Raw genomic sequence first — 20,086 nt, 5'->3', positions numbered from 1 at the left:
TCTCTGCAAACTGCATGCAGCTCTCTCCCAATAAAAAAAAAAAAACACAAGGCACCTGCGTTGTTCGGTGTTCACGATGTTCTTGGCGTCATTCTGTGGCAGCGTTACAGCGCCACCAATTAGCCTGACAATAACTACTACAGGGTTCGTCCTGTGGACCGTTTACACAAATTTACAATGTTTGTTTCTGGGTGGACGAGACGTAAGTGCGGATCAAGTGGAAATTGTCGAATTCTGATTTTTGACTAATAAATCTCCAAATCTCTTGTGAAGCTTTTGGCTGTTTTTCTAAGGAACGACCGTGTTGCAATTTGAAGCCATGCTAGCGCCAATATGCAATAGTACAGTGCTCATTAGTTGTTGACAACTTGACGGGGTTCAGCGGGCAGGCTGATGGATAAAACCTGCAGCCTGCACAAATGTAACTTTGTGTTGGGACAGGCTTGTTGTTTGACTGAGAATAGGGGGACAAATTTAGCTAAATGTGCATGTATCAGATTGTCTCTTGCTAAAGTTTAAAAATTTCTATTACCCTCACTGGCCACTTCATTAGACACCTTGCTGGTCTCAGATTGTGCCCATGTTTGCTTTCAGAACTGCCTTAAATGTTAACGGCATATGTGCTATGCTTAAACGATTATTTAACTTCCCTTTAGTTTCCCTTTAATTTGCTACATGTGGTAAAAAGCAATTGAACGGGACCAAATAAAAAGAATTATGAGTTTACAGTATTGTATCCCTCAGAAATAAACATTTTCATTGTGTTGTTTTAATTAGCCCAAAATCGAGCTCAGCTGCTAGCCACCCACTGCTCTGCTCTCCTGCTTTTCTACACGCTCGCTCTGATTTGACATCTGTCTCCTACAGGTAGGGGCCCTGCTTGTGATAGTAACTTCACAGTGCCTCACTTCAAAAATTAGAACTGTCCCTTTAATCTGCTTTTTTGTGAGACAGCAGTCATGTGAATAGGGACCAGAATGGACAGCCAGTCGCCTCTTTCCCTGCCAAGTCATGTGCAAGTCCTAAAGCAGTAGCAGCACTTGAAAGAGGAAGCAATAATCAATTTTGCATAGTTAGCCTCTGAAAGGCTTGTATTATTCTCTCTGCCCAACGATTTGAAACCAAGAGGCCAACAGTGGCGTCTGTAATTTAACTTTTTTATTGAAATAAACGGCAATATGTTGTCCAAAAACCCCCAGCACTGCGGAGAGTAAAGCTTCATTTTATTGTCTTTATAATCACGGTGCGTTTGAGTGCTGCCTGAGTTTACAGTCACGTTACGTTTTCATCATCTGAAAGGGCGCTTTTACCACCCAATCTTCCAGGTCGAGATACTCGAGAGGACAAATGCCTTTTCACCGAGCGTGTGCTTACAGGGCTGAGATTTATTTTTTTTTTTCGGCAGGACAGCCAAACCAAAAGCTCTTTTGTTAAAATTGCTATATGCGAGTATTTAGGGCTGCCTCAATTGGCTTTTGTTGGCAAACACCGGGAGGGGGTCGCAGTGATTTGCACACCGGCTCTAAAGCCTTTTGTCAAAGTTGAGAGAATCAGTCAGGCGCTGCTGCGCCTGGCGGCAGCGAGCAGGACGGGGTGTAGCGCAGCTTTTCTGTTTCCCCCGGAACGTCGTTGTTTATTGGCTGAAGATGCCGTCTGGGAACTTACAGGGACCGTCTCGGGCTTTATGCGGCTGGCGTATATCAAATAGCGACGTTTACCTGTCTCCCCTACTCTCCACAGTGTTTGTATTATTCCAACTTAAAAAAGGGGCTTCGTAAGTTCTGTTTGGGCCAGCGTGAGATCTTCACAGTGTCATCATGTTGAGTGGGAATAGCACGCCTTTAAAGCAGCGTAACATTGATGGCTGGCTCGCCTGTGATTTCCACAAGGACGGCTGTGTTTTCCACAGTCCAAGTGAAGTGTAGTGGAATTTGTATTTTAGCTACTTGACCGGCGGTCTGCAGGAACTAGTGTGGGAGGGGCAGTACTATGTTTCTCTCTCGTCCATGGAAATGGAGTAATCTCTGTCCCCTTTCATGATTTTAATCCATATGACCGAATATTGCTATAGCAGCTGTTGAAAGGTTTGCTATTGGTGTCATTAACCTGTTTTTGAGAACGAGCATCTAATAAATTAGAAACCAGAGATTGGTGGTTAATTTCTGATCTCTAGTTTTTATGAAGCTTTGACTCCACTGTACGATTTCTTTTCATGTTTTATTGCTGACAACATTCAAAACGTTTCTAATTTTCCTTCTGCGAACTGAGATTAATTATTTGTCTCGGCAGAAGAGACGATGTTACATGGTGTGTGGGCAAAACTATCACCTCAACTTAAACCTTTCCAGAAGAATGACATTTCTAAGTCCAGCATAAACCATAACTGCTAGAGGTTTAAGTTTTTAAAACTTCAGGTTCGCAAAATGACTCCGTCAAAGAAAGGCTCTGTTTACACATTAAAAAACAGTTTTATACCACACGATGATGTGTACATGAAATTATGATGATTGGTTAGAACACATGGCAACCCGTTTCTGCCCCATCAGATAGTTAAATCATCGAATTAAGATAATTGCTGACATAAGACCATTTTTCTGAGAAATGCACAAGTTCAAAATATCATCCCATAAATAAAATAGAGCAACTTTACCTCTTTGCCAGTTGAATGAAACTTCCCAAAGCCATATATTGACTAACATGCACTGGTGAACGACCGCATGTCATACTGAAGGATTTTGTGTAGTAGAACATCCTTCATGAACATCTAAGTACCAAATCTTGCAGCTTTTGTTGGTTCCTCCGACTCTTTAGACTCCCTATTGATAATATAAATAGCTAGCTGACTTTTTCGCTTATTTTATTGCATACACTGAAAGCTGTTGCGGTTACGGTTAGCTGTTATAGTGCATTGCATTTGTAGTCAGAACTCGGAAAATAAAAAAACCTGGAACGCCATCCAAAGTCTGACTTACCATGTGGAAAAATAGGTGCAACTCAAACTACCCCCAGTTACGACTTGTAAGGCCTAATTTATGTTTCAATATGGCCGATCCTCGCAGTAATAGCAGTAAGTTCCAGTGGGAACCTGGTTATTTTACAAGGCACACTTCTAAGAGTGGTTTTGAAAGTAATATTACATTTAGCACCTGTAAATCTACACTGAACAAATTTGTTGGTCAGTTCAGGGTTGGTACAGTGGGTACTCGGGCATCGGTGTCTGAAAATCTCTACTATGTTAACCGGAACGCTGTTGTGTTCAAGCTAACTTGAACACAGCATTAGTGTTTTTGGTACTTTGCATTCACTTGTTGGAAAAAAGGTTGAGTTTTTGAGTATCTGAGTGGCCAACCACTCATTAGAGTCGGTCAGGCTGAAAATCTGCCGATTCCAGTCAACAGATGATTTCTCGGTTTGTCTTCGTTGAAGAACCTGTGCTAATAAATTATGTTTATTTACATTCATTGATATATATATTTTGCCGTTTGTGTGGCAGGTGAAGGGTTGATAAATGGCTTTCCCATCTGCTTGCCGCCTGTTGGCTCTGCCCCTCTCTGCATCCACACGTGGATGTGAAGTGTTCACTGACCCGTGACCAATTGCTTGTGTATAATTACTGTGATCACACACACTGCGTGCCTTTGGCCAGATGACGCCGTGCGCCCTAAGGAGCGTGAACGGGGTCAGCCTCTTGCTGAAGGTCGTCTCTCTTCCTCCAGACGTGTCTCCTGCCTCCCCATCCCCTTCCCGGGGTCAGCCGGGTTATATGAAACCACGGCGACCACCTCGAACGCCAAAGTTTCCTGCTAAATGTCAGCCATCTTCAGTGTGTTTCTCTTTTTCCACTCTCCTCGTCTTAATAGCCCTTGTAACGGGGTTCAATTAACACCCAGACCAACCTCCCTTCCCCGCCAAATTCCCCAAAGAGATGGCTGGGATTGTGCTGCTCCGCTTCGGCCCTAAAGATTTCCTCTAAGTGGGATGAAATGAGAATACGCTCAGCAGACCACAGTGGCTCCATTCCAGGCTTTGCCTTGTACAATAAAACTTGGCTCTGCTCAATATGATGGGCTCTGAGGAAGCCTCTGGAATGTAGTAATTGAGAGAAGGGATGTAGGGGAAACTGTTGCCATTGCAGAGCACGTTTTATTTATTTATAATTTTTTTTTTATTTCTGCAGTGCATGCTCCTTTTTGCAAAAATCGATCTGCTGACCAAGAACAAACACCATTTTGCAGACAACTTCTCAGCTAGAGAGAGAGAGATATTTTGTTACCCCTTTTTTTTCCATCCTGAATGTATTTTTTTTTTATTGAGTTTCAGCAGCAAATATCTCATTCTGATGTTTTATATACGCTATATCTTTTATGTCTTCATAGATCGTTTCTAAAATGTCCAAGTGAGGCGTTTTCTTTTTATCACGCTGACCTTCTAAAATAAAATTAAGCCTTTGGGCTTTTTTGATTCTTTCTCAGCTCTAACCTGTGAGGCAAGGTGTATCAGTTTATTAAAACTTGTTCACTTCTCTGGTTTCCAAATGTTTGTGCTCTCTCCCTACAATCTCTGTGTTTTATATTGCTACAGCAGCTCTTTTATTCAATACTCGCCTCATTTTCAGTGTGGAAAAAACCCCCAGCTTGAAATGATGCCCATGAGACGTTCCGTTCCCCATGTGATAAAACCACAGAAAAAAAAAAATCATATTATCACAGTATTTACACAAAAATATAACACACAGATGAATATCATTATCTGCTTGTTTTTAATTAGCATAGAAAAAAACAAGACACTTATTGCTACTGCGGCTGTTAAAATGCAGTATTGGAATGTGTGCATGATTTGATTCATTTAAAAGCTAAACTGTAAAGTGCCTTTAGATGACATGCTGTGTTGATACTATATAAATAAACTAAATTCAATTAAACTGAATTAATATATTGATGGTTACAGTTAGAATAGCGCTTATTTCTTGGTATTTCGAAACGGAGAGGAAAAAAAAAGGAAATATACACAATAAACGCCCACTGGTTTTATTGTTGGTTCTAAAGTGCTTATTGCTCACAGTATCACACCTTCTCTTTAGAAAGCAACACAGAGGGCAGAACAAGCCGATATGAGCTCAGATGGCTCGTCTGTATTCCTCTGCTTCACAAACATGACACCCTCAGCTTGCCAACTGTAATTTTAAAGGAGTGTGTCTGTATGCCTGGTACTAGAATTTACTCTATAAATATACAGGGCTTTTATTGAAAGGATTTCATGCGACATCGTTTGGACAAGAAAGGCGTCGAAAGAGAAGGTGGAAGATGAGGTTGGGAATCTTATGGACTTTGTATTTGGGGCATCAGCTGTAACTCCCACTTAGTTGGCTGAATATTAGTGTGCAGCAACAAGTGGGGAAGGGGGAACGTTGGCATGTGGTAAGGTAACCTGTCTTTGCCCCAATCAGATTGTCATTAGCTATGTTTCCATTCAGCTGTTAAGCGGATTTTAAGCCAACTTTTAAAATGTCATAAAAACAAAAGAAAATGAAAATTAAGTGCATTGCTTTCTACTGCTTTTAAGCAAATCAATCAGGCTACACAGAGTGTAATTTTGTCAAATGTTGAAGTAGAGGTTGCAAACACACACATCTGAGGAAAAATGAAGAGGGTTCTCCCCTCCAAGTTGGAGGTTGAAATGTAGAAATTTTCAGAGTTTTGTTCCTGGAGTAAGGCACAAACCTAGCAGTGAAGGGGAAAGTTCGCTACGTCACAACTTATTCAGAAAATGTGTTTCCAATTCATCTGTTTTTGGATGAACCGTTTTGGAAATCCAAAAACCGCCGCAAGTGGACGCAAAAACTTTTTTTTTTTTTCCCGCAAAACTGAGGAAGTTATTTTTTATTTTTCATCAACTGTTTCTAATGCGATGCTTCAAAATACGCGTAACAAAAAATATTGTTAAAAAGATAGCCATCGTCTGCTACCTCTGCGTGACGGGTGAGCAGTTCCAAGACGGCAATATGTTGTCCAAACAACCCCGGCATCCATCAAGTCTAGATATGTCCCTGCTGCAGCACGCTTAATCCAAATGGTTGAACGATCTCTTCATCCTGTTAGCAGGCGTGGAGCCTGCTGATCACACATTCAGGTACAGACACTATTACAACCACTACTGTTTTTATTCCACATACCAAGGTGTTAGTCAGTGAGACTGATCTCAGAGTTTCTCAACAGATAAAAAGAAGTTGTGAAAGAGGCCAAATACTCTCTGCTGCGGCCATCATGGATTTTCTTTTTTAAATGACTCCTTTTTCAGTCCTCTAAAGCGTCATCGCCCCGCCTGATGATGATGATGATGACACATGTCACCACTCCTCACATTTGTTTCAAGTGGCATTAGAACAAGCATCGAGGCTTTTCTGATTGAATGTGGAAGGAGTCGGGAGGTTATACCGCTGCCAGCTCAACACTCCTCGTGAAAGAGGGATGTTTTCGAAAGCAATTAAAGGAAGGCAATAAACTCCCTTAACGTTACTTTCTCTTGCTCCTTGCTGACTTTTATTGGCAGGCATTCCTGTTTCAGCAGGCAGACCGTTGTGGAGAAAGGCAGCATTTCAGTTGACGTGTAGGCGGACGCGTTTCCATTGAATCACACACTGCAGTTCGCTTTAGCAGAGATTTCCTACCCAGCTACTTGAGCACGTTGAGATTGCTCTGTGAGGCGTCTGCAGCTGTTTTTTTTTTTGTGGGGGGATCCTTTTGATTCATGCTTCCTGCTGACTTTGTGAAATGCATATTTAATGTCTTTATGGTAAACAGGTTAGCTAGCCCCGATAACGGCTCGGGTCCGGCTCAGAGGTTTAGCTAATCCCCGTTCCTGCTGAGTTGACCTTTTTTTAAAAACCGGAGGCAGCTTTTGCTCAGGCTTCATCCGAACAATATTCATTTCGACTCTCTTGTTTTTTGTTTTTTTTGGCAAACTGCCTGTAAACAGACTCAAGCTAAACTGTTGTAAAAGGCTCTCTATATCGTTTTGTAAAATTCAAAATGATCCTAAATCGCAAAGACTTGGGGCAAGGTGTTACCTGGCTTTACGCAACAATTAAATGATACAGACTTCCTCCTTATGGAGCTGCAAAAAACTGTTGTGGTTCAGCGATGCAATAAAAACATTGTGAAATGTGTGCATAGTAGGACTTGGATAAGTTTGGTGGGAAAGTGCGACAAGCTTATGACAAACTGCCTGTATTAAGATAATATTTTATGGCAATTTTACCAAAATTCTCTACTTCTTACAAAAATGTTCATCACTTGAACTTTTACACATCTTTTTATATTTCTACCACAACCTATAATGTATTTTGTATTGAGTTGGGATGTGAATGACCATAATTACACCATTTTAAAAATTATATTGTTCAAAATGTCTTTTTAGAAATAATTTCAAAAGCGGAGCCTTAATTTTCTTTATATTATAGAATTATGCCACACTTGGTAACAGCATGTTGGCGTAGCTCTGGTATGTTATGTTTTGATTTTTCTTTATTTTTATTTTTGTAGACTTTTCTCCTTAAATCTTTTTGGTTGAGGCTTTGCAGTCAGTAAGGAGAGCCAGGTGAGAAATTGCCTCATCTGAAACCCTGACAAGTAAAATAGATGCCAAGAGCAATGAGAGAAAATCAAAACTTCCTATAATTTTTTTTTATTGGGAGTTTAAGACTTCTGACTGGGACAGAGGTTCACCTTCCACCAGGACAAGGACACTAAACGAACCGCTAGAGCTACTAAAGGCTTTGACTGAAGCATCCTCATGTGGCCTAGTACAAGCCCATACCAAAATTCATATGGAAATCTGAGCAACAACTTGAACGTTAGGTAAAAATGTCGATCTGTAGATGTGTAACGTTGTAAAAGACTTGCAGCTGAAAGGGGTTTTTACAAACTGTTTGACTCAAGGAATCTATGGCTTAACATTACAATAAAATGCATTTGACTGACACAACGTGAAACATTAAGGGGTATAAATTCTTTAACTGTGCATAAAAAGTAAAACTTTACCCTCCCCAGCCCCTTCGAGGAGAAATAAAGCGAGAAAATGTATTCTATCTTAAATAACTATGTCCATAAATTACTCAAATCAACATCTGCTCTTGTGTGCAGACCCAAATGAAATGCGGTGTTCAATTTGTTTCTCTCGGCTCGAATGCAGCTGTGGCAGAAATCCAGTAATTCTGCCATAAATAAAACATGCTCATTTTATTCACCAGTGAATAGACAAAGCCTCCTGATGGTTAATAAAAGAGCTCTGCAACAAGATGTTCTGGGCCTTTTCTTTCCCCCACTCTTTGCTGTTGAAGATTAAAAACTGCTCACTGTAAAATAAAACAAAAAAAACAAACGATTGTTTCACACTTTTCTCGCACTGCATTACTTGTACCTTCCTTATGCTGCGTCTTGACTTCCTCATTTCATTCATCCTTACATTTGATTCATAATATTTTCCCTCAGGACAGGTCGATGGTTGCATTGTGTGCTCTCACAGCTTTTTTTTTGTTTTTTTTTTTAAACCAGCCTTTAAGAGAACCAAATTAGATTATCGAAGGCCTGCGCTGACAGATAAACTCTCTCTGTTGCCTTTCGAAGCTACAACACCTGACACATTGAGTGAATGAGTGCAGCTGTTGAACTAAATCTGAACCCGATGTGGTAATATTGGTACGCTAAAGTCACGGGACCAAAAACAGGGACCGAAAATAGCCATGTACCAAAAACAAAAAAAACCCCATAAAAAAAACACGGGGATGAATATGCTGCTTAAGGGTGTTTAAACTGTGAATCGCTGGTGTTTCGTGTCACACAGGCAAACTTTCTTTTTTCTTTTTCTGAATGCTCTTTGCTTAATGGAATTCTTATGCCGCCTGCTCACTTTTCAGCGAGACGTTCAAAATAGATGCCGGAAGCAAGAGAGTTTGGTCGCGTCTCATTGATGCGTAGAAAGCGCGCTTTAGGCATGTGATAGCTTGCAGGGTCTAACGCTTTTGTACTAATGAGAAAGGAAGATGAAGCTATGGCGTGCGTCGTCTTCGACAACACGTTGGGTCTTAACAGAGGACGGCTGCAGAGGTAAAGCTGCTGATTTTTGAGGTGCCATAGAGCATTGTTGGTTTATAACCAGGTTAAATGTATTCGCGTGGGATTTTTCAAAAGCCAACACAAAATAGTACACGGCTAAGAAAGTGGAAGAAAAAGCATACATTGTTTTCAGTGTTTTTGCGAGGCCATTCATTTGAATTCAGCCCCTCTGGATCCACAGTTTTTACGGCCGTGTTAGAGAACACAGCGTCGCGCAGTTAGCTGCTTGACAGGAAACGGTGTTCACATCAAACTGTTTGAAACGTGTGACACCAGGGTGCGAAGGTTGAGATTCGGCGCAATGTTGTGGACCAAATGGAGGCAATGTTTGAAGAGCATCTGACGTGAAAGATTAGAAAGTATAAACATTTGTATGACACATCAGTGAGGGAACATAAGGGATTTCAAAGAATGCAAAAATACTTGGGAGGAAATAGCTCAGACCCTGAGTAAGGATGAGGAGCTGTGTTGAGTTACGTGGAATTGTGGGAAATGAAGGAATTTGTCACGAGAAATGTAGGAAACTGGTACGCTTGATTATTAAATCTTAGCAATCCATGGACCATTTAGCCTTCATGATGCCGTTTTTCAGTTTCTCAATGCTTGTGGTCTCGGCATAACAAAATGTGAACGAGTACAAACAAAACTTTTGCGAGGATCATGAAAGGGTCAGTCAGAACTAAAGGCGACTTCAAGAGGCAGTTTGAAATGATAAACGGCCTGTAATTATATACCACTTTATCATTGTCACCCATTCTCACACACACATTTACACACTGATGGTGGTGAGAGACACCGCATCCACAGCTGACCTCGAGGTAGACTGACAGAAGTGAGGCTGCCGAACAAACACCACCAGCAGGCAAAGCAGGTGAAATGTTTCACTCAAAGACACAACTGAGATTTGGACAGATTTGGGGTTTGAGCCGACAACCCACCGGTTACAGGAAAAACCTCCTTGAGCCTCTGCCGCCAAATAATAAAACATCATTTGTGAAAATGATTATTTTAAGTCATAATAGATCCTTGGGTCAAAGTCTGAGCCAGGCTGACAGTAGTGATAAATCAATCGTTCAACACTAGAAAACCAGAGGTTCACCTAATCAGAAAGTGTGTGTGTGTGTGAAGAAAGATTACTTCCAGCCTTGTGCAGCGCGCAGGCCGAGTACCAGCTGAGCCCCTGCAGCTGTCACTCATAGAAATGACTGGGATCTCTTGACCCCCACCCACATTGGTTTGTTGTATTTGCCAGAGTGCTGGCTTTGCCTTTTTTGAAAGCTGTTCAGGGCTGGAGGGCTTCGGAGATTCACTATTTGACTTCATAGCTTAGCTGTCAGAAACACAGAAACGCATATATCAGATTGGATTAAATCTGAAAGAAAAATAAATAAATAAAAGTTCAACATCTCACTGTAATTTATATAAATTGAGTGTTTATGTGTGCCTGGGGGTTGTGGCATTTCAATGTGGTTGGGAGTATTGATGCATTTCCAAGTGAGAAGAGATAATCTTTTCAGTTCTGAACTTCTGATGCAGAAACACAGACAGGGCTGCAGCATTGCAGATATTTACTTATTATTTGACAGCGCCGGCTCATGTTTCCATCAAACTGGATGACTGATGCATAGGTGAGTGCTAACAAAAACAACCGACTTTAGTGTTCCCACATGAGTATTGCCATGGTATGTTTAAGTTGTGCTCGGGTATTGAACTTTCCCAGTTCCATGGTGGAAACATCAAGCACTGGCTAAACTCAGATTTCCAATTTGGAAAGTCTCCAGACCAACCCCGAGTTGATATTCAATCATGTGGTCACACACATAAGACAGGGTGAGACCCGCAAGAATACACCGTCCATTTGGACATTTGATGTTTTCTGTCAAATGTAACTAATGGCGCATAATATTGATACAGTCTGCAGTTGTATGTTGAATTGAAATTATTTTATTTGAATGGGACAATGCGCATCAATGAATGGACATTATTACCGTAAATAATCCGGATTTAATCAGATGTTTGTTTCCCATGAAAAAAATATCACATCATACAGAAATGACAAATAAATCCAGACAACAATGCTATTGCTAATAATAGTTAGCACCACAACAGTTAGCATACTCCTAGCAAAGTCCAACTGGAACTAGATATGCCCAGAGGAATCAAAATAAATCTTTTACCAATCAGATGCACCATAAATTAGCTGTATGGCATTTTGCAGTGACTTCAACAGTCTTCAGAGTGGATGCTGTCACAGTGGGAAGATGACTTAAAGTCAGCCATTTTCAGTATCCATTTGATGTTAAATGATGAGAGCAGATTTATGCAATTAAAATTATTTTCTGCATGTCGAGGCGTATGTGCTTATCATTCAGGCTGCCGTAGTGGGAGAGAGAGCAACACTTAGAGCAGATAAGCTGAAGGCTAATAAATAAAATGTGTCAGACTGTTTGAAATGTGAACTCCATAACTGTCACCTCTACTCCATTTCTAAATAATTAATGACCATCCACAGCAGGAAGGCCAGATAAATATTTTTAAATAATATTCGTGTCTCCTTGTATTGTGGTTTTTAAACAGTAAGAAGTATATACTCATTCAGAAACATGAATTCTGATTTGATCTAAAATGTGACCTCAGATGTAATTTTCCAACTTGGGGCAAATGAAATCCAGCTTCAGCTTCAAGATGCCAGTTTCATCCTCTGAAGATATTATTCAAACACTGTAAGGATGTTTGAATTACACATAACCATATTTGGTTTATGATGCTCAACAGTAGAACTTGGCAGACAAAGTCAGCATTTCATTGTCTCTCTTTTTTGTAAATTTCCCAATAAAACTGCCATTTGTCCAAATGTTTAACATTTTCTGCTTTCTAGGAGTGTATAAAAACTGTAATGCTTCATAGGAGTGCCTTACAGAAAAAAAACAAACGAGCAGGGCTTTTTTTTATTTTTGTTAATAAAGTAAACAATGTCCTTTTAAGATGCCCTTTGAGTTGTTGAAACAACTCTTAAGCATGAGAGACAGATTTAGTGAATCAACACTTAACATTTTGTGCTGGGTTTTTACATGATCTCAAAGCTACAAGTGACTTTGACAGGAAGATTAATGAGGTGTGACTTTGCCCTCTCTGGCGTGTTGCCTTAAGAAATGCTTGCACAGTAGGTTTTGATAAGATCCTATCTTCTTCGTCTTCTTATCACTCTCATTTTAGCGGATGATTATCGGATCCGACAGTTTGCTCTCCCTCTTTCTCTCTATATCTGCGGTGACTCAACATGGCTTTTGGTTGGGAGAGCTAGCGTCTTTCCTTCAACCACAACACAGGAGTCTCGTTTCCCCACGAGTGTAAATTGGAGGATTGTAGCAAGTAAAGACATAAATAATTTGTTTCAGGAAGGAGTGATTTACCTCAGTAGCTCAACCAGAGTCTGTTTTCATCTTTTTCCTTCAGGTGTTACCATCTCTGTATTATTTATGGTTTGCTGCACAATGAGAAAGCGAGGCTTGTTCAAATGACGTGAAAGACAGCAGGTTATCGCAAGAGGTGGAAAGCCGCCAACAGATCCTGATCCTCTGTAATGTGTGAAAACAAAGGTTTGTGGAGAACATGCTCTTACCTGCTCATGCATTTACCACCCTTTTACTAATATTTAACCGATTTGACCCGACTGTATTGCTTAGAGTTGCCAGAGCATTCGTCTTCTTTAGGAAAGATGAACTGCCCCGGTCCTCCAGCATGAATTTCTAATTAGCTGATGTATGCTTTCAAATGAGGCATGGGCTAGTTACCGATATCATGACTCATTCTGAAATCGCGAACAAGAACGAATGAATAGAGATGCATGTTGGCTCCACTCCAGAACATCAGTGTGCAGGATTTGGGTAAATCAGCTTGTTCTTTTTACTGCACGAATCCAAAATCGACATTCGGCATGGGATGAAGACAAACTAAGAAAAGCTTCAAAATGTGATGGACTATTTCAATAACGATTAACTGATACAGAGGCAATAAGCAATAGGCAAAGCATATTTATACTCATTAGAATATTTGAAATTATAATGCGGAAATAGCTGTTTTACAACAAAATTCAGTTTCAAAGAAGATTTTTTTTTTTTTTGTGGTCAGTTCATTCAGAATTTTAAAAAAATGAGAATTAAAAGAAACATTTAGATGTTTGTCATTTTTAAGCCAGCAATGAGACTCAAAATAACTTTGAAGTTTGACAGTTTTACAAATAGCCAATATTTGTTCAAATAATTTTATTTTACAACCATTTTCAGTAAGCTGAAAATGGCTTACTTTGAGTTTCTGTTCTTAGTAATGACTTTCACACTGAAGATTGCTGTGGTTCTTTTCTACTGGCATCTACTCAAATTGGCATTACTCTGCCATCGGGGTTTAAAGCTAACGGCTACGTGGTACCAGCATATTTTTTAGAACCTACTTCCCTGGGGCTCCAAGCGTGCCGAGTTGGGCTGAAAATGTCAGAAAACTGTCACAGATTGTATTCGGTGTGGAGTCACTGGCAACATCACAGGGAAGTCTCAAAGTCTCATGAACCATTTTTGCCCGCAGCTTTTTCTGGTTCTTTTTTGTTTTGACAAAAAGTCACAATTTACCAAGTTAAATACATTGTATAGATTAGTTTCACACATACTGTGTTCAAGCCTTTATTTCTGTTCAATGATGATTTTCTGCTGACAGCGAATGAAAACACATTTAAGATTAGAATATCAGTCCAATAAAAACATTTTAAATACAGAAATGTGGGATTAATAAAATGTTTGATTAAAATGTGTAATGTTCCAAAAAAAGCCACACATTTTAATGCATTTCTCTTTATTGATGCTAAATATGTCGACACATTTTACTAAATTGGACATGTGGAGTTTGACAAGAAAACACATTAGCAAAAAACAGTAAATGTTTTTTTACATGCATTTGCACTTTCCAAATGTTGAATAGCTGTGAGAGCCACCAGAGCACCAGACAGGTTAAAGCCCCAAACTGCAGGCTGGTAAACATCCAAACTTTCTCACAGAATACAAATTGCCTCCTTGTGGTTTGCCACGTCTTCTGTTCATTTTCTCTGAATTACTATTCAGCGTGCTTTTTGAAGATAGGATCTGCTGCATGTTGAGTGTCGAGTCATTTCCTTCTGTTGGGTTGAGGTCAAGGTTTTGCAGTTCCAGTAACTTCAAACGTTGCTAATATTTTCAATTCTACTTTCACCTTTAGAGACTCGGCTAGGATTTCATGTAGGATATTCCCAAGATCGGATGTTTTGAGCAAATGTCGTCTTTGTGAAAATGTTGATTGAATTTGTGTTCAGATCATCTGGACTTTTTCATAGTTCCAGATACACGAAATTCTGATTCAGATCAAGGAAATTGATTTTTTTTTTCTGGGATTCTCTAATTTAACCAGAGGAAATCCATCACACTCAGTTTTGTTAGACTACTACCCATTTCAAAGTAAATACACTGAAAATATAGATACTGTTACATTGACTAAAGATGCAAGCTGTGGCTGGCACTCGAACCACAAGTAGAAGTCTAATTTTGACATGTTAAAGTTTCTGTCACACACAGCCTGTCTGGTTAAAGCTATAGAAAGTATGAACACCTATCTGTTCCTACAGTTTCTGTCTAATAATTGGCCATTGCTGCCTGAACTCCAAGTTTTCAACAGGTACAAAGTGCAAATGTAATCACACTGCAACAGTTTTCAAACTTTTCTCTTCTCTGTTGACTGAAGATGAATTAGAGTTGGACTGATACTGCTGCAACTTTAACATTAGGAGCAACCCAGCAACAGCTGTCTCCCACTGTCTCGGTCTCACCTAAGTGTTTGTCCCTCTCTCTCCCTCTCTCAACGGCCAACAGAGGAGCCCCAGGAAGCTGCTGTCAGCTGCCCTGGGAACAGAGTGAGCGATGCAGGAAGCGGCCATCAATCCCTCCTCATTTCCTCTGCTCTCGGGGGCCCCTGCCTGCTAGTTTTGGACAGGGCACTCCCCGAGCTGCACACCATCAATATGCACTAATGATAGGAATTAGTAATAAACCACTGGACGTGGACATTATGCAGATCAACAAGACGCTTGTTCCTCCGTTTAGCATGCTGCTAGAGCAAAAGGAGCTGCGCCCTGTGCAGATTAGGAGCAGATTGAATTAGCTGTGGCTGGACGACTATAAGAGAGGCCTTTAGTGGTTTGTGTGGTATGAAAGTACATGTGGTGGAGGCTGCAAAATTTGAAAGGCAGAGGAAATGGAAGCGAGTTCATAATGAATAGAAGAGCCCCGAGAGGCCTGTGAAGCACATTTTTTTCCATGATCATCTCTTTGTCTTGTAACAAAGACAGGAAACATCAGAAGTTGTCTGGTATTTTGTGCCAGCACACTGTCGCCTATATTTAAAAGACTGTTTAAGCTTTGACTTGTATGGGAAGATGTTAGCTGACTGACAACAACTTTCTTTGACTTTTTACATTGATTCAAGACTAACCAAATATTAGCTTACAGTTTGTCTTTACATAAACAGAAATATATGTAGCTACAAATCTTACCCATTTAACAACAGCAGAAACAAGGTACAGACGTTCCTTTGGGTTTGACTTACTGTATCTACTTACAGCTAATAAAACTAGTTTTTATGAGCTTTGTTAGAGACAAAAGGTTCTGTTTCTAACCCTTTATGAATCTGAAATATTTCTCCAGCCAAGTCGTCTTGTATGCTAGTTAGTTCATTAGCTAATGCTAGCTGTTGCAATTTGCCTACACCAGGTACATTCATTTACAATGGTAAAGTTAAGTCATAAGCAGTTCTCTGGGTCAGTAATTAGGTTTTCAGTCTTCTCAGAGTTCACCTGCAGGTAGTCCGTCACAGAACCACTGTTTGATGGAGCTGAAAATTATCAGCACAGAAAAGACATCAGAAACTACCTAATAATTTGTCCTACGGGGATAATATGCAAAAGAAAGAATGGATCCCAAGACTGCACCCTGAGGTATCCCACATAATAAGAGTTTGAAATGATCTAGTTTGTAAAAAAGACTAAATGTTCTGCCTGTTCTGGTAGGAGTTAAGCCACATTATAAAGCTACAGCAGCTAAGAGAGGTAAGGCAGAGCTCAGATCTGGGAATGATTTTAGAGTTCAGCATGTTCTGGATTCAATTAGTTAACCTTTGGTAGCCATTTGCTGTAGCACCAGCTGCTATCAGCCAAAAGCAAATATTAGGCATATTTTATTTTTTACATTTTATGCATTGTTCAGGACTGTGTGCGACTCCAGTTATTCATAACTCAAGGATTTGGTGTTAAAGAGCTTAAAACTGAAACTTTTGCCTTGTTTTAGATGCCTGGCTGGAGCCATATTGGATACTAAACACAAGAAAGTTGGCAGTCTTGTTTCAGTTTTTTGACTGTGTGCTTTGGAAATCTAGAAAATACAAAATACATTAATCCAAATCTTGTCATTCTATTCCAAGTACCCCATTCATGAAAACCATGATTGTTGAGAGGTTCTGTAATAGGAAGTTTGTGATTTGTAGAAAGAAAGAAATTTGGAACTTTCCCCTAATATTTTCCCTCTTTTTCTCATGTTGTGCATCTTAACTGAGCTGTTGAAAGTCTGTTCGTTTTGGGTGTGTTGCGGTACGAAGACGTGAGCCCAACAAGACTCCCGAAAAGTAACACAATAAACTCTGTGTCTGACGGGGATAAATACACTCATTGTGTTGGTGTTATTGAGCTCCGCTCCGAGTGTGACTAAAGAGGCATTTCTACTCCTAATCATCGTGTCAGCTGTCTGTCATTGAGCGCCGTTGACCTCACCCTGACCTGTTGCCGAAGAGGGTGCTGTTGCCCCGGGGCCAGATTCGACCAGTGTGGACAAATTCTTTGGTATTTCTTATTATATCATTTACGGAGGAAGAGCAAACGGCACATGCCTTCCGGGCAACCAGCCTGGCTGTGTGAGGAGAGAGTTAACCAGTTTTCAAGCGTTGTGGCGTTGTTTTGTGCTTTTACATCTTTTTCTTTCCCCCACCCCGTTTCTTCATCCGTCTCTGCATAAACATTCCGGACCTTCTAGGAGTGGCTTTAACAGGCTGGAGTCTATTTTTTTCTTCTTTTTTTTTCACAAACCACAGCCCAGTGTTCTCCACATTCCCTCCTCCACATGGAAGTTACTGTGTTTCTGGCGTGTGAGAGGACTCCTCTTCCGTACTCAGAAAAAAAAACTTTTGCTGACTTTTTCCGCGTTGGGGCCAGATATTGTCATCGGCATAAAGACTTCCGCTTCCTCGCGCTTTAAAGCAAGCAGCGTAGGAGACAAGAGGCAAGAGTGTAATTGCTGGGGTGGAATATCCCATGCACCAATTAATGGCAGTCTCCTCTGAAAGAGTAGTATTGTAGGGGTGGGGATGTCTTTTACCCTTAATCGTTGCATCTTGATTGAAGCCTCTTGAACCCAAGGAGGCAGTCAGGTTGAGTGAGACATGTACAATAGTGATTCACCCAATTCAGACTGCTGTTAGGAAATCTGGACAATCTCTACTCAGAAATGATTCGTCTCAACCCGTCTTGACATCGTTTTATTGTTAAACAGAAAGGATTCAGGAGGGATGATTCTTTGAAGTCAGCATCCACCCCTTGTTTCCTGTGCAGCCGTTACATCAGACGAAGCTTGCTCTGTCGAGTTTACATCTCTGCCCTTCAAAGCCGGCACGGCTCAATTTCCTGGCTTTCTCTTGTTCAATCGAAAGCCTGACAGTTCTCTGTGCTGCAGGAGTCTCACGAAAGCCTCACGACCCACATCAAACGGTCTGAAGGCCGCGGCGGACACATGCAGGTTGCCTTCTGAATTTTGCTGGTTGCAGCACCGATGGATGGATTGCATTGTTTCCCATAATAAAGCTTGTTTGAGGCGTGCAACGCTGAGGCTTGCGAGAAAGTGATTTCAAATTAAAATTCCCCAAGCAGCATTTTTCTGTAGCACAAAAAAAAAAAAAAAACAACACACACATATGGTTTGTTTTTTCGGAGATCTGAGGGATGACTGATCTGTTATTCGTCCTCCGTAGTGCTGGGGCTCTGTAACGTTTCATGCCATTCAGACCGGCTTTGATAATCCAATGAAATACATCAAACGTATCTGAAAGTGAACATCCTCGTCCGTCACCCCCCGCTAAGCTCCATCATCTGTGAATCATCGGGGTTTACTAGTTTGGCGGCCACTTCGCGCGTAACAAGGATCGTGACAGCAAAACAACTTTTTTCTTTTCTTCTTTCCCTCCCTAACAGGGAAACGCTTTGAGACTGAATCCGAACATTTAGGTCGAGGCGTCTCTCTTATATAATGCCAACTAAATGTGAACTACCAGTGACAAAAACAACAAACTTCTGTGGCCACCAGGCCTCTTTATGCAGAGAGAAAGAAAGCGAGCTAACAAAGGAGTAACTATATCAAATGGGCCACAGCTGCTTTGCAGGGCTCTTGGTCCGTTTTTCACAGCGTCATGAATCACTCTGCCTCCCAGCTAGGATTTTTAATTAGACTTGATTTTCCACATAAATAGTCTATTAAAAGAAGTCACTGAAAACCTGTCTCTTTACATCAACATCATTCATTCATAAGAAGTCTTTTAAAAACACACTTTGCCTCTGAACTCAGCCTGCGATGTGAACATGTGACGAAGCTTTACATCTCTTCACTGCTCAGCCTTGATATTTTCTGCTTTAATATTTACTCCTTGTTTATGTTGATGTCGGAAGCAGTCAAGGACTGCAGGCAGACAGGTGCAGAACCTGTATCGGTGTGTTAATTATGGGTGAGCGTGTTCCTCTTAGACATCTTTTGTAATGTCATCTTTTAAGTTTTTTTTTTTTTTCAAAATCGCTGTGAGGCTTTTCTGCTCTAATGTGCACAGAAAAATAATTTATTTAGCACCAATGAGAGCATGGCGGCATCTGGTTTTTGCTAAGTTGACCTGCTGATGAGAATTTCAGTCCATTACATTTGTCTTTTTAAGAACTACAATAAACAGCATTGTGTTGTAGCAACTGGCTGAGTTAGCATATCTAGCTGTAAATGTAAACATTGGGCAGGAATGTCCAAACATTATTGAAAAAAAAATTATTATAGTACAATTGCTTGATGCAGATGAACATTGTTCGTTTTTCTTATAGTTCTAAGTTCTAATACTTCAAACTATGAATTTATGCATTATCTACAATTGGTTGCATTCATTTTAATTCCATAGTAAATTTATGATATGATAGTTTACGCTGATAAACATTTACGCTGTTTATTTTTTCAAATAGAGAAGAGCACTTATACATTTTGTTTATATAGAAAAAAAATGGACTCCAAGAAATGAGGAAAACTAAATGCTTTTCTTTTGAGAAATAAGTGCGATCCACTTCATGTTCCAGCTCTACAATGGTTTGCAGACCCCTGTTCTTCAACAAACTACTTTGATTAAAAGATGTTTAGCAGATAAAGTTAATAATAATAGTGAAAACCTGTCTTTTCATTTTTCCGTTTTCCAGAATAACCCCTTGCATGCGTTTCATGTCTAAATGTGAGAGGTATGTTGTTCTTATTGGAGCATAGATGTTATGACATGTTTTTCTACATACTTGGAACTGTTTGAGAAATATCGCTCTATGTGCTGCTGATTTTTTTTTTTTCATTTAAAAAGAACTATCATAAGCTAATAGCCCAAGGATCTTAAACAAAGAATTCAGGTGCTCTTCATTAACCTAATTTTTGCCTTAGTTTTCCTTCGGCATGCTACATCCATTTTTCATTACTCGCTTGTTACCTCCCTGCAGCGGCAGCCTGTAAAATTACCTTGGCATTTACGCTGGCTCGAAGCAAGGTCAAATACCTCGGATATCTTTTTTAAACACCGAGGACAGAAGAAAACAGTCTTGATACGTTTGAGATCAATGATGAAAACTT

At 40.2% G+C, this 20,086-nt stretch overlaps 2 protein-coding genes across 8 annotated transcripts in view; one reads left to right on the top strand and one right to left on the bottom strand.

Annotated features, from left to right (window-relative positions):
- Nucleotides 1-20,086, bottom strand: part of galnt9 (polypeptide N-acetylgalactosaminyltransferase 9) — a 1,026,805-nt gene that overhangs the window by 321,553 nt on the left and 685,166 nt on the right. The window lies entirely within an intron of this gene.
- The window catches only part of fbrsl1 (fibrosin-like 1), a 353,282-nt gene that overhangs the window by 44,298 nt on the left and 288,898 nt on the right, over nt 1-20,086 (top strand). The gene's annotated exons all lie outside the window — the stretch shown is intronic.

This window comes from Poecilia reticulata, linkage group LG9 (genome assembly GCF_000633615.1).
Source record: "Poecilia reticulata strain Guanapo linkage group LG9, Guppy_female_1.0+MT, whole genome shotgun sequence".
Taxonomy (NCBI): Eukaryota; Metazoa; Chordata; class Actinopteri; order Cyprinodontiformes; family Poeciliidae; genus Poecilia; species Poecilia reticulata.
Note: the sequence above shows the minus strand (reverse complement) of the source record. Positions and strands in the feature narration are given on the sequence as shown.